Below are 15,614 nucleotides of genomic sequence, written 5' to 3' on the forward strand. Positions count from 1 at the left end.
TCAGTAAGTTCGCAGGATACAAAATCAATATGCAGAAATCCTTGTATTTCTATACACTAAAGATGAAGTAGCAAAACGGGAAATTAAGAAAACAATCCCATTTACAATTGCACCAAAAATAATAAAATATCTAAGAATAAACTTAACCAAGGAGTTGGATGTCCTGTTCTCTGAAAACTATGAAATACTGATAAAAGAAATTGAAGATTAACACAAATAAATGGAAAGACTTGCCATGCTCATGGATTGGAAGAATAAATATTGTTAAAATGTCCATACTATCCCAAATAAACTATACACTTAATGCAGTCCCTGTGAGTCTACAGATTTAATGAAATCCCTATCAAAATACCAATACCAAGAACATTTTTCACAGAACTAGAACAAATTATCCCAAAATTTGTATGGAACCACAAAAGACCCCAAATACCTAAAGCAATTTTGAGAAAGAAGAACAAAACTGGAGGCATCACAATCCCAAATATCAAGAAATACTACAGAGGTATAGAAATCAAAACAGTGGGGTTGCTGGCACAAAAATAAACACATAGATCAATGGAACAAAATAGAGAGCCCAAAAATAAACTCACAATTATATGGTCAATTAACCTTTGACAAAGGAGTCAAGAATATGCAATGGGGGAAAAGCCAGTCTCTTCAACAAATGGTGTTGGGAAAACTGGACAGCTACATGCAAAAGAATGAAATGGAACCACTTTTTTATACCATACACAGAAATAAACTCAAAATGGATTAAGAACCTAAATGTGATACCTGAAACCATAAAAATCCTAGAAGAGAACATGGGTAGTAATTTCTCTCTGACGATGGCTGTAGCAACATTTTTCTAGACACGTCTTCCTGAGGCAAAGGAAATAAAAGCAAAAATGAGCAATTGGGACCACCCCAAAATAAAAGGCTTCTGCATAGCAAAGGAAACAATCAACAAAACTAACAGAAAACCCAGTGAATGGGAGAAGATATTTACAAATGACATCTCTGATAAAGGGTTAAGTATCCAAAATATATAAAGAGCTTATACAACTCAACACCTGAAAAACAAATAACCCAAATAAAAATGGGCAGAAGGCATGAACAGATATTTCTCCAAAGAAGACATCCAGATGGCCAACAGACACATGAAAAGATGCTAAGTATCACTCATCAGCAGGAAAATGCAAATCAAAATGCTCAATCAAAACACCACAATGAGATACCACCTCACACTTGTCAGAATGGCTGAAGTAAAAAACACAAGAAACGACTAGTGTTGGTGAGGATGTGGAGAAAGTGGAACCCTTTACACTGTTGGCGAGAATGCAAACTGTGCAGACACTGTGGAAAACGGTACAGAGTCTCCTCAAAAAATTAAAAATAAAATTACCATATGATCCAGTGATTTCACTACTGGGTGTTTACCCAAAGAATACGAAAACATTAATTCGAAAAGATAGATGCACCGCTGTGTTAATGCAGCATTATTTACAACAGCCAAATTATAGAAGCAGCCCAACTGTTTTCATCCATAGATGACTAAATAAAGAAGATGTGGTGTGTATATGTACATACGCACATACATACGTACATACGTATTATTCACCAGTGAAAAGGAATGAAATCTTGCCATTTGCAGTGACATGGTTGGAGCTAGATAGTATAATGCTGAGAAAATAAGCCAGTGAAGGTCAAATACCATACCATTTCACTCATATGTGGAATTTAAGAAACAAAACAAATGAACAAAGGAAAAAAGAGACAAACCAAAAACCAGACTCTTAACCAGAGAACAAACTGATAGTTACCAGAGGGGAGGTTGGTGAGGGGCTGGGTGAAAGAGGTGAAGGGGATTAAGAGTACATGCATCACAATGAGCCCTAAGTAATGTATAGAATTACTGAATCACTATACTGTTTACCTGAAATGAATAGATCACATAGGTAACTATACTGTAATTAAAATAAAATTTTATTTATTTATTTATTTGACTTATTTATTTATTTATTTATTTGAGAGAGAGAGACAGAACACAGTGGGGGGAAGGGCAGGGGGCAAGGGAGAGAGAGAATCCTCAAGCAAACTCCCTGCTGAGCACAGAGCCCAATGCAGGGCTCCATCTCACAATCCTGAGATCACGACTTGAACCAAAATCAAGAGTCAGACCCTCAACCAACTGTGTCACCCAGATGCCTCGATTTACTGATTTATTTTAAGTACACTCCATACCCAAAGTAGGACCTGAACTCACATCCTGAGATCAGGCACTGCACACTCAACTGATAGCCAGTGTGGCAACCCCCCCCAAAATAAAATTATAAGAAAAGGAAAAGCACATTACAAAACTACATGGATAGTACTGTACTTCAACTGTACTTCAAAAAACCCCATAAAACAACATTGAGAGAATCATCTCATCTTTATATAAAAAAGTTTCTGTATGTGTATCCACAGAAAAAAGGTTAGAAGGATTTATACCAAAATATAAATCATGGTTGTTCCTAAGTTGTGAGATGATAGGTGGGTGTTTGGGGGTTTTTTGTTTGTTTGTTTGTTTGTTTGCATTCTTTTTTATTCCCTTTAAAGAATGTCCAGATTTTTTACGGGCACATATTACTTCTATATCAGGAAAAGAAATATTTTTTTATTTTTAACAATAACATATATTGGGGCACCTGGGTGGCTCACCAGGTTAAAGCCTCTGCCTTTGGCTCAGGTCATGATCTCAGGGTCCTGGGAACAATAACATATATTGCTCTTTATGAATATATGTGCTACTGAAACACATATACATGAAAGCATAAACTGATTTGCAGTTTTATACATCTTGCCTGGAGAACCTGAAGACAACAAAGTCCTTATAGCAACTTGTTACAAGGAAAAAAAATTTGTTTTCAGAGAAAGTACAAAAAGAGAAGTCATAATATAGAGTGGAATATTACTCAGCCATCAAAAAGAATGAAATCTTGCAGTGCCTGGATGGCTCAGTTGGTTAATCGTCTGCCTTCGGTTCAGGTCACAGTCCTGGGGTCCTGGGATCGAGCCCTGCATTGGGCCCACTGCTCAGTGGGGAGCCTGCTTCCCTCTCCCTCTGCCTCATGCTCTCTCTCTCTCTCTCTCAAATAAATAAATAAAATATTTTTTAAAAAAGAATTAAATCTTGTCATTTGCAATGATGTGGATGGAGCTAGAGAGTGTATTATGCTAATGCTAAGCAGAATAGGCAGAGAAAGATAAATACCACATGATCTCACTCACGTATGGAATGTAAGAAACAAAACAGATGAACCTAGGGGAAAAGAGGGAGGAAAAAAGAGAGAGGAAAAAAACTATAAGAGACTCTTAACGACAGAGAACAAACTGAGGGTTGATGGAAAGAGGTGGCTGGGGGGATGCGCTAACTGGGTGATAAGGATTAAGGCGGGCACTTGGTATTGTGATCACTGAGGGTTGTATGTAAGTGATGAGCCACTGAATTCTCCTCCTGAAACCAATATTGCACTCCATGTTAACCAACTAGAATTTAAATAAAAATCTGAAAAAAAAAAAGAAGAAAAGCCTCAGGGAATTCTTCAACCACCTATTGTATGATAATGCATTAGGTACACAGGAGGTAGGCTGTATCAGCTTAAGCCTGGGCAAGAGGGACCTTCCTGGGCCACACACTATACAAGGCCTAGCTGTGATCCTTCTACGACCCCCATCCCTGCAGGACCAGGAGTCTAAGGAGCCAAGCTCACCCACTTCTAGATCATGCTCCAAGTACCTGGAAACTGGCACTGTCCCCTTCTACTGCTTTCTGCATATAACCTCCTCCCTAAGTGTGACCTCTAGCACTTTCCAAGTCCCAGATGTGTTAAAGGGGTCTTGATCAGGGGAGAATGAGTGACTAGAGGGTCTAAACATATGTGCTCAAGAGTCTCTTGGAGTGGAACCTGGAGTGTCCAAGGGGTACGAAGGGAATGGGGGGTAGGCCAGAGTCAGACTTTCATATGTCCCCTCCTTCCAGTGTGGAACTTGGGGAACTTTGACACTGCTGAATTTGAAGCTAGCCTTTCAGATCACTATGAAAGTAGGTTTGTAAGGATAGGAGGATAGGAGGATAAAATAAGTTATTTACAGTATGTTGGTTTGATTTAAATATTTAGACATATGGTATGTGGGCTTTAATTTGTATTCTTGTCATGGGTTTCACAAATGTTAGGGACAGGCCTGGAGGCAGAGAACAAAACTAAGTAGACCAGTTTGTCATGTGAGGAACACCAGATGTCATATGCAAGGATCTACAGAATGGTGTAGATGCTGCCTTCTAACCTCAGGGACAACTTGGACCTAGATCTGTTTTGGATGACATTTACGGTTTCCCATAGGTTCACTGGTATCTTCTGGACTCTAGTAACTATGGGAAGAAGAGAACCAATTTTCCTAGATGCATCATGTGCTATCCTGTGATAATTTGTAATGTAAAAATTCCCTACTGGACCTTCCAGTTGTTTGCCATTGTTTGTTTGTTTGTTTGTTTTTTTCTATTATAAGTAAATCTTCAGTGAACATAATTACTTAAAATTCTTCAGTTATTTCCTTAAGGTATATTTCTAGTAAAGAAAATACTAGGTTGGGGGGTATTAACACACTGAAACACTCTTGAGACATATTATCAAATTCCTTTCTCAAAAGATTGTTCCAGCTGCCTCTTATCATTGCCAAGAGCCTTCCTGAGTTTGTGGGGACAGGAGCCTCTGTCACAGTGAACTGGACCAGAAGTCAGAAGAGCTGGGTTGTGGTCCCTACTCTGCCACAAACCAGCTGTGTGATCCTGAGAAAGGATATTAAAAAAAAAAAAAAAATTTAAATGTGTGTAAACCTTACATGCTTTGGAGTTTTTGAAGTTTTATTTTTATGTAATCTCTACACACAATGTGGGGTTGGAACTCAAAACCCTGAGATCAAGAGTCACATGTTCTTCCCACTGAGCCAGCCAGGTGCACCAAAATGTTTTTAAAATCGCTTTCACATTTTCCCCCCTAACTTTGCAACCACCCCCATGAAACAACAGGGAGAGATTATTCCAAAATGGTTAAGTGGTTTTTCCAGGGTTACAACTGGTAAATGACACGAAATGTACAACTTCTGGTTCCTATTTCAGAATAATTTCCATTATCTCACACTGCCTCTTTCTTCTCATCTTGTCACGCAAACATTTTGGATCTCAAGGTAGGCTCTCAAGGTTCCCGTGCTTCCCAGATTTCACTGTGCACACGAATCACGAATTCCCTGAGGAACCTTGTTAAAATGCAGACGTAATCAATAGGTCAGGGTAGCATCTAAGCTTGTACATTTCTAACAGGCTTCCAGTGACACAGTGCTGCTGATTTGTGGACATCACTTTGAATAGGAAGGTTTAACAGAGTCTCTTACACTCCTTCTGACAAAAATATTCCATATTTGAGTATTTTTCACCTAGGATAAAATGTTATCATATATAGAAGCCATGTATCATATAGAATTCACCAGGTTCCACAATGCATAGATCAGTGGATGAGGACTGATAACAGACTGCAGCCTGGATTCCCTCATTTTCTGCTTGTTTCAAATAATAAAGCTTTAAAAAGAAGCTAAGCCTAATAAAGAAGATCTTCGAAACCAAGTACATGGGTTGCAGGAGCAGTCCGATACTGAGCAGGACATTTACCAGGAAGGCAAAAGCTATCCACACGAGAAATTAAGAACCCCAGGGCGCGTGATTAATACTCGCAAGGGTGGGCATTCCAGGCACGGGACGCAGCCTTGGAAAAGCAAAGGAAATACGAATGGGTCACATGTTTTAGGGAAAATGAATAGACTCATTTGGGAGGAATGTATAATTCATGTAGGGAGATAAGGTTGGAAGGACAACTCCAGGCCAGATTTTTATAGCCTGTGGATACTTGGTTGAATTTAGACTTTTACTGAATAGTCCAGAGGTGTTTGCCACTGAATGCTTTTGAGCAAACGAATGACATGAAAAAGTGTTAGAATATAAATTTTCAGAGGACAGTGACTGGAATGTTAAAAAACAGAATATGTTGATTGTATTGCTTAGTTACATATGACAAGGGATGGAAGAGTTTAACGTGAATCTTCAAGGTTTCAAAGCTGGATGATAGGAAAGTGATGGTACCATCAGCAAAAATAGGAACATTGGGGGATAAGCAGCCTACGTAAATAACTACAACAACATTGGTCCCACCAACTTTAAATCCTGGCATGGCCCAGAATGCTATGATCACGGTGGCAGAAGAAAGATTATTTTTGGATAGTTTTGCCCTGAATTGTCTGATTATTAGTTAAAATTCTGTTACAGAAGAGGGCTTATACTTGGTTTTCCAGGAGTGATGGGTATGCATGAATTTTTTCCTCCTTTCTACCCATCCTAACAACTGTCCCTGGTAACACAGTTGACTAGGAGTAGAAGGATATTCATGTGCTTGCATCAGGACCAAACTAACTGGTCTCTGGGGTTCCAAATCAGAAGGAGGGCCACCATGAATTCCTGCTTTCTGCCCCCTCTCAGTACATAACCACTATATAAAGACATTAATCTGGGATGCCTGGGTGGCTCAGTTGGCTGGACGACTGCCTTCGGCTCAGGTCATGATCCCGGAGTCCCGGGATCGAGTCCCGCATCGGGCTCCCGGCTCCATGGGGAGTCCGCTTCTCCCTCTGACCTTCTCCTCGCTCATGCTCTCTCTCACTGCCTCTCTCTCAAATAAATAAATAAAATCTTAAAAAAAAAAAAATTAAAAAAAAAAAAAGACATTAATCTAATTCTGAATTCATCCTAATTTAGCATGGTCCACTAGAAACTCCCTTGCTGGAATCTAAAATTCTTTATAACTGAGTTCAGCTCACAAATGCACTGACTTCATTGCCTTATAGAGGCCTTGATGCCCTCAGAATAGCACAGTTATTTGCAGCAAAGGGCAGACCTTTGTACTCCATTGGCAGCTTCTGCTCCGTAGAGCTTGTGGGAGCCTGAGAGGAAGAAGCCCAGACATGCATGCAATATCCTCCCCTGTTCAAGTCACTCCATTGTCTTTTTTGGTGGTTTGACCTCTTATGACAATTGAAAGGTATCTTGGAAAATTCTGAGATAGAATTCATAGCTCTTGCTGTACAGACAGAAGATTTTTAATTAAAATGAAAGCAATAATAGAAACATTTTCAAAGAAGGGGGTTGAATTTTTTTTAAGCTACACGTCTTCATCAGATTCCAACAGGGATAGTCTCCTGTGTGGATTTTTTTTCTTCTCACTTCTTATCACGGATAATTAACAAGAATATGTGGAACACCCACTCTGTTCAGAGCAATATAATAGTGTGCCATTGTTTAGAGTTCAAAACAAGTTGCTAATTCAACAGCCTCAATAAAAGAAGTGGGGGCTTTTTTTCTCCCTTTGTGGTGGCCCTTTTTATCTGAGGGATTGACTGTATTTCCATGGTAGAATTATGTGGTAGAATATATAGCATGATTTATCATAAATTTTCAGTTTACTATGAAATGAAATGGGGAGGTGATCTGGAACCAACAAGAAAAGAATTTATGTCCATTCTTCCCCCTCTCTGGCTTCTGACAGTTTTAGTGGCGAGAGAGATGTTCTAAGCTTAAAGGAAAGGCAGGAGCAACAACAACACCATCTGGCACAGTGAGATGTGTAATGTGTTCTCAGGATAATTCTGTTTTTGTTTGGTTGTAAAAACCTGCCCTGTGTTTTTATTGCTCAGTCACTTCTTGAGCTAGTAAGCCTGATACAGGCACAGAAATGCGTTCAGATATGTCTTTAATCACAAGATAGCCTTAGAGAAAGGGAGCTGATTCAGAACAAATGATTGTTTCAAACGCAGTCACACAGCAGATACCCCCCAACCAAACAAGAGCCCTACAGCTTGCTTAAGAACAAACGCACTGATAGAGATGATAAATCTCTGCTGGAAACCAGCTAGATTTCATTTGTTACTTCAGCTGTTTGGCAAGATCTTTTCGACATATACTTTTTAAAAGTCATTGTTTTTTTAATCTGCGGAACCGGATGGCTTCTTTGAGATGTCTCTTCATCTTGACATTTGGAATGATGATTAAAGCTTAGCTTACAGATTGTGCCTAACCCAAGCTGAAAGGGAAGAATTTAGGTAAAATCTCTGGATGATTTGGGCCAAAAAGGACTCTTTTGGTAATCTGGAGCCCACTTCTGCCATGTTTTACTTTCAGTAATGGGGTAACGGGGTCAGAGACTAAACAGTGTATATTGCTTCAAGCTTTGCATTTATGTTTGGCAATATTGTCCTAAATCTTTCAGAATATCTGATTTACTAAGTTTTATAGGTCAAAATATCATTTGAGTGTAATATAGCTTTTACCTATGTTTATAAAGTTAAATCCATTATCATCAAAACCTCAAACTATTCATTTTTCTGTCCCTAGAAACATGGTTTAAAATGTTTAGTGTGACATGAATATACCCCTTTCCTCATCTTGCAGTTGATGTAGGAGCATCATAGAAGGCACTCTCAGCATCAATAATGAACCATATTACTATTTTTAATTGAAACTTTAATTGGGGTTATTATAGATCCACATGCAGTTATAAGAAATAATGCAGTGAGATCCCTTGTATGCTTTGCCCAGTTTCCTTCAATGGTAACAATTTCTAAAACTGTAACTCAAATTGGGATATTGACATCGATACAATCCAGAGATCTTCTATTTCCCTACTGTTTACACCACATTGCCGTCTATATGGTTTTGTGTACTCACCACACAGTCAAGATACACACAGTGCCATCGCCATAAAGATCCCTTATGTTGCTTTTTAATAACCACGTACACTTGTCCTCCACCCACCTGAATTGTATTATTTTTGACCAATCAGGTAATTCCCCACATAGATTGGAAAGCCAGTGTATATTGTGATTAACAGATTAAGTCCCACTGCCTGAGTTTGCCTGGCTCTGCCACCACTCTAGGCAATTTATATACCCGACCTTATTCAATCCTCACAAAAGCCCAATGGATAGATATTCTTGTCCCTGTTTTCATATAAGGAAACTGAGGCTTAGACAAATGAAAGACAATATAGTATTTGCCTAGAGTAACATGCTAGCACGTATTTGAATTGCGATAAAAAACCAGATCTGACTGCCCCCAAGCCCATGCTTTTCCACAACAGCAAATTTATTAATTTCAAGCGTCCCAATTAGAGCAGAGTGCTGGTTGTTAAGCATTTGTCTCAGCCTCAAATTCCGGCTTCTAGTCACTGCTTTGTGAACCAAAGCACAATTTTCTTTTGCCGTTTTGCGCTTCGCAGGTTCTGCCAATAGGAGGCGCTAGGGGAACAAGTCACTGTCTCCTTCCCGTTTGTTTACTGTTCCTATCAACGTCATCAATGTCACCCTGCAAACAGCCCTTCATCCTGGCAGTGTCAATCCCTTCTAGTAGCCACAGTTAATTCCAGTCTGCAGGTGGTCCACATACCCACAACTGGCTTCACTGAATCCCTCAGTGATGCCATACCATCCAATCACACCCCCACTTCAGAGATCTGGCTCCCAGTAATTCAGGGTCCCTCCTCCGAGTTCCTAAGGCGCCCTTAGATCTTTAGTCTCTGCTTCCTGAGCTTCTAAATTGTAATATTCCAGGTTCCACCTTTTGTTCCTTCAGTCCTGAAATTACTGCTTCTGTGATGATCACTGCCTGAAGTTGCTACTTCTATGATATCTTCATGTTCTCTTTCTGTGTTTCTGATTTCCAGCACTTGCTCAACTGTCTTTATATTACATAACTGGCAGATTATTTATGTATTTAAGTTATTTATTAGATAAGTTAATTATTTATTAAAATAATTGGTGTGGTTTCTGACTCCTGCCTGGGCTCTGGCTGATACAAAGAGCTAATTCTTTTGTTTATTTTTTATTTTTTTTAAAGATTTTATTTATTTATTTGAGAGAGAGGCAGTGAGAGAGAGCATGAGTGGAGAAGGTCAGAGGGAGAAGCAGACTCCCCGTGGAGCCGGACCCCCCCCCCCCCCCCCCCCCCCGCCGTGGAGCCGGGACCGGGACCCCCGCCCGCGATGCGGGACTCGATCCCAGGACTGCGGGACTCGATCCCAGGACTGCGGGACTCGATCCCAAGACTGCGGGACTCGATCCCAGGACTCCGGGATCATGACCTGAGCCGAAGGCAGTCGTCCAACCAACTGAACCACCCTGGCGTCCCAAGGAGCTAATTCTTAATTTGGAAATTCATTTGCAAGATTGACCAAGAGTGTGGCAAAATTGTTTAGCAAATAGGATATGTTATAATACTAAGAAAAAAAATATTTGACACTTTTAAATATGGCAAAAGGATGATGTGCCTCTTCCCTTTAGTGTCATCCTGGCATTGTATAACAGGCCTACCCACATATTTCACAGTTCTCTAGGGAAATGCACCTTTGTTTAACTTACTTTTTGTTATTGCTTAGGACCAGACATAAACTTATAGAAGACTGATAAGTGGCAAGTGACTTTTTGTAGAGTAGAGTTGTAAATAATCTCTGTTGGGTGGAAAAGGGAATCTCAAAAATTATGGTTTTGTTAACCTATAGGACATTCAACAGGTTTTTTGAAGTTAATAGACTTTACTTTCTGGCAGTTTTAGGTTTACAGATAAACTGAACAGGTAGTACAGACAGTTGAGTGTATCCTCGCTCTCCTTGTCTGGACTTCCACTGTTTCCCATATTGGTAGTATCATGCTTAGTGTGGGAACATTTGTTACAAGCGACAAGCCAGGATTGATCCATTATTTTTAACTAGAGTCCATAGTTTACTCTAGGGATCACTCTTTGTGTTGTACTGTCTGTGGAATTTAGCAAATGCATAGTGTCACGTATCCACCATTCACATATCATACAGAATAGTTTCCCTGCCCTAAAAGTGTCCTATGCTTCACCTATTCAACCTTTCTACTTCCCATGTATCCCTGGCAACCACTGATCTTTTTTTTCCTGTGATAATAAATAGAGAAATTTTTGTGTTTATAATTTAGTGAGTTGCTCTCCTCAATTATTGAATTAATATGTATATACACAAGGAATAAAATAATGCAAAAATATAAGAGGAAAAAGTTAATCCGTGTCCTCTCTCATTTCTTTTCTTACTCCTCTTCCCAGAGATAATCATATATCTCAGGAGTGCATTCTTCTACAGTTTTCTTCCTGTTTTTACAAAATGTGAGTGTGTGTGTGTGTTTGTGCGTATGTGCAAACCACTGATCTATTTTTTTTTTTAAGATTTTATTTATTTGACAGAGAGGGACACGGCAAGAGAGGGAACACAAGCAGGGGAACAGGAAAGGGAGAAGCAGGCCCCCCACTGAGCAGAGAGCCCGATGCAGGGCTCAAACCCAAGACCCTGGGATCATGACCTGAGCTGAAGTCAGACGCTTAACGACTGAGCCACCCAGGTACCCCAAAACCACTGATCTTTTTATTGTCTCTACGGTTTTGCCTCTTCCAAATGCCATATGGTTGGAATCATAGAATATATAGCCTTTTCAGACTGGCTTCTTTCACTTAGTCATATGCATTTAAGGTTCCCCCATGTCTTTTTGTGTCATTTGTTTTTCATGGTAATACTTCATTATATGGATATATCTGTTTACTTTTCTGGTTGTGAAACCATCTTGATGGTTTCCACTTTGGGGCCCTTATAAATTCAGCTGCTATATCAGGGCACCTGGGTGGCTCAGTCAGTTAAGCATCTGCCTAGAGCTTGGGTCATCATCCCAAAGTCCTGGGATTGAGCCTCACATAGGGCTCTCTGCTCAGCGGGGAGTCTGCGTCTCCCTCTGTGTGCATGCTCTATCTCAAATAAATAAATAAAATCCTTTTTTTTAAAAGCTGCTATAAATATGTGTGTGTAGGTTTTTGTGGGAACATGAACTTTCAGTTCATTTGTGATTGCTGGATCCCATGGTAAGGGTATGGTTAGCGCTGTGAGAAACTGCTGAACTGTCTTCCAGAGTGGCTGTACCATGTTGCATTCCCATCAATTTTAAAACAAAACAACACCTAACTTAGCAATCTGATTCCTGGATTCTTTCTTTCATAAACCACATATACTCAATCCCTTGAATTCTGTCCTTGAATTCTCCTCTCCACTCCTCTCCTCTCAGTTTGACCATCCTGATGGTGCCCCAGTTACCAAGGTAAATAAATATGAAATGCCATTTTTCAATGTTTAAAAATTATACTTTGACAATAATAGCCAGTGATATTTCCCACACAAAAGCTAACCCTACAGAGTAACCATAGGAAGAAAACCTTTTTGTCTTTTTTCTAAATTATGGTCATGACCTTTATAGTCACACTCAGATTTCCTCAGGGTCAATTCACATGTAAACTGGCTCAGCAACCCTATCAAAGGCTAGTATTTTATATGTGCAAACGAGTAGCTGGTGAACATTCCAGTGAACTGATGCATAGATTCATTTTTTTAAAAATGTTTCAACTTGAAAACCAATACCTGGAAAAATGCTAAGTCACCCTGGTATAAATCAGATTAAAGTGAATTTTTCAAGCCACATAGTCTCCATTTTTCTATATATTTTTATTTGGTGGCTTCTATTAAGGGAGAAGATTGAAATCAACCCTCTGCAACTAGGTCTTAGATTTATCTTTAAGAAATAGAATCCTCCCAGGGTTTTGAAGCCTATTGGCTGAATTCTGACACTGCACAGAACTTCCCCAGGCGGAGAGACAGAGTAGAATTACGAGTCTGGTAGTCAGGGAACCTAGGGTGTGTGGTTTGAATGTCAAGGGCGTTCTTGGGCTTGCTGCAAACCTCATTTTGATTCGTCCATTTTCAGACCATTGAGCTGAAGTCGACTTCTCTGCAGTCTTAAGTTATTCCAGACGGTGGATTGATTTTCTCGCCTTACCTTCCTCAGATGTGGAGGCCCGGCAGCGGCCGTGGCTGGCACGGTGCACATGTAAGTTGGACACACAGGACCCCCTCCCAATTAATGTAAAGGTCCCAACATAAACATTAGTTCTCACAAGCATTCCAAGGATTTTAAAGGCTTTGGTGTTGTAAAAAAAAAAAATATTTAGTCAGCTTGTGACAGCTACAATCCTGCTCCTGTTTCAGCTTTTAAAAAAAGAAGAAAAAAGGAAACCATACTCATTTCTTCCTTCCACAGCTCAGTGACATTCCAAAAAGGAGAAAGAATCCCTTAGCTTGCCTCACTGGTAGAAATGCCTGGCTGGGACATTCCTTTGGCCTCTTGAGCTGAAAGCTGCATACCTCGGGGACTGCTTTAGTCTCCGGTCTGAGAACAGACTGAGACGAGTCTACAAAGATAGAAGAACTCTGTGCAAAACCCCCAGAGAAAACAACACAAAATCACACCTGACCCCAGCTGGAGGCTGCATCTCCAGAGGGAAAACACAGCCCCTGAGATAGTGGCATCCCTCCGGATCCCTTTCTCTTTTGACTGCTAAGCAGGTAACTACTATCTTAAGAGTGTTTCCAACATAACCAAGGAAATGTAGGAAACTCTTTTACCTGGTGAAATCAGACAGTTGTCAGTATGACACACTGTAGTAACCTTTTCCAAGAAGCCATCCTTACAAGAGAAGGAACCCGCCCTATAGGAAACGGAAAAGCTGACCAGGCCTTTTCTATCTAGGATCCTCACGCTCCTGGCCCATTTGCTGCAGTAGCTTGGGTTTAATTCCTTGTTGTATTTGGCAACGAGTGAGTGAGAAAAACAAGGGTATTAATAATGATAATAGACGTTTGAACTTCCTGGGGACACTATGTACTTGTACCCAAGTGCTGAATAGAATTTTTAAAAAAGATTATTTGTGTGGTGCGCAATGAGACTAAAATTTGCCACAAACTTAAATCACTCATTTTCCTTTGTCCCGGAAAAACACATTTTTTGTCTCTGTGGCATTTGAATCAACTCTCCTTTCCTAATTTTGCCATTTGAAAAGGTTTTATGACATGAAATGACTTTATTTATGTATTCAGAACTCATGCCACAAAGCTTTAGGGCCTGCCAATTAAAAACACAGCAGCAAAGAGTGAAACAATTTGACGATTTTCCGTCTATGAAATGGTTTTCCATCAGCAGCAAGCATCTTGCTAAATGATACTGCTATTTGCTGACTCAAATGCCATAAATCTGGTTGTATTTCTGGTTTTGTGGCAAATCCCACCTGCTGTGGTCTTGGTTGGTAACTTGTGGATTTTGGTCTGGCTGCCAATTATTGATCCCTCTTCTCTATTCCCTTTCTTATTAGAAAAGTAGAAAATCAGCAAGAACTGTACATGCAGGGAAAACAGGGGTCCTGGTAGGAGCCCCCTATGAGGGTACCTTTTATGAACTGTGATCTATGAAATTCAAATTCTAGGACAACCAAAGTCTGCTGCAGAAGTTTTCTTGGCATATTAAAATTTGCCCACAAGAGAGTTTACCGGAAAAAGAATCCTCAAGGTAAAGAGCTGGTGTCTACATCTTTGCCTCAGATGGTCAGATTTCTGGGAAAATCTCAGCTGGGAGCTCTTCTGAGAAGTAAGCTGACATCACAGGGTTGCAGGACTTACCGCCTCAAAACTCTGATGCTCTAGAGATTTGCCAAAGCCACTATTTGTTTAAAATTGACTCTAAACAATGAAACTTGGGAACACTGAAAAAATTTAAAAAAATAAAATAAATAAAATAAAATAAATAAAATTGACTCTAGGGGCGCCTGGTGGCTCAGTCCCTTAAGCGTCTGCATTCAGCTCAGGTCATGATCCCGGGGGGCCTGGGATCCAGCCCTGCTTCTGGCTCCCTGCTCAATAGGGAGCCTGCTTCCCCTCTCCCTCTGCCCCTCCCAGACTGGAGCTTACGTGCACTCTCCCTCTCTCAAATAAATAAATAATCTTTTTAAAAAATAAAATAAATAAAATAAAATCGACTCTAGCTTGTAGTCACATGCACTGATGGATCCTTACAAACAAATGGAGAAGCTGTGCCTCAGGAGCTAGTGTCCTCTGCTATGAGGGACTCTGGCTCCAGCAGTTTATATGATTAGTAGGTGGTAAGAACACATTTGGTGGAAACCTCCAGCAAAAACAATTCGTATATTTATCTCTGATACCTTTTCTCCCATAATTGGGCCTTCTTAAAGAAGAAACTGATCCAACAAATTGCACTTTTGGCATTCTGAAAATGTAACATTCTCAGTGCCTAAAGAGAGTCAACTGAAGCTAGAAGATGTTTAGGTGTTTAAATGACCTAATCCAATCCTTAACAACTCATTCTCTGACTCCCTGCCTCCTTTTTCTACCTTTTTTTTTTTTTAATTACAAAAGCAGAGCATTAACACATGAGATTGGAATTATACATGGAGTTATTACAGCACACAAAAACATTTTTTTTTTTAAGATTTATTTATTTGAGAGAGAGGGAAAAGGTGTATTTGTGAGAGAGAGCATGAGGAGAAGCAGGCTCTCCACTGAACAGGGAGCCTGGTGCAGGGCTTTATTCCAGGACTCTGGGATCATAACCTGAGCCAAAGGCAGATGCTTAACCAACTGAGCCACGCAGGC

At 40.0% G+C, this 15,614-nt stretch overlaps 1 long non-coding RNA gene across 2 annotated transcripts in view; it reads left to right on the forward strand.

The window, feature by feature from the left end:
• The window catches only part of LOC116863003, a 41,030-nt gene extending 26,284 nt beyond the window's left edge, over nt 1–14,746 (forward strand). For both annotated transcript variants that reach the window (XR_004381750.1, XR_004381751.1), the window contains exons 4-5: nt 12,880–13,002; nt 14,432–14,746. This is a non-coding gene — a long non-coding RNA (uncharacterized LOC116863003). The remainder of the gene's footprint in view (nt 1–12,879; nt 13,003–14,431) is intronic.
• Nucleotides 14,747–15,614: the final 868 nt, after the last annotated feature.

The sequence above is a fragment of the Lontra canadensis genome, unplaced genomic scaffold, assembly GCF_010015895.1.
Source record: "Lontra canadensis isolate GAN:19392208 unplaced genomic scaffold, GSC_riverotter_1.0 scaffold4, whole genome shotgun sequence".
Classification (NCBI taxonomy): Eukaryota; Metazoa; Chordata; class Mammalia; order Carnivora; family Mustelidae; genus Lontra; species Lontra canadensis.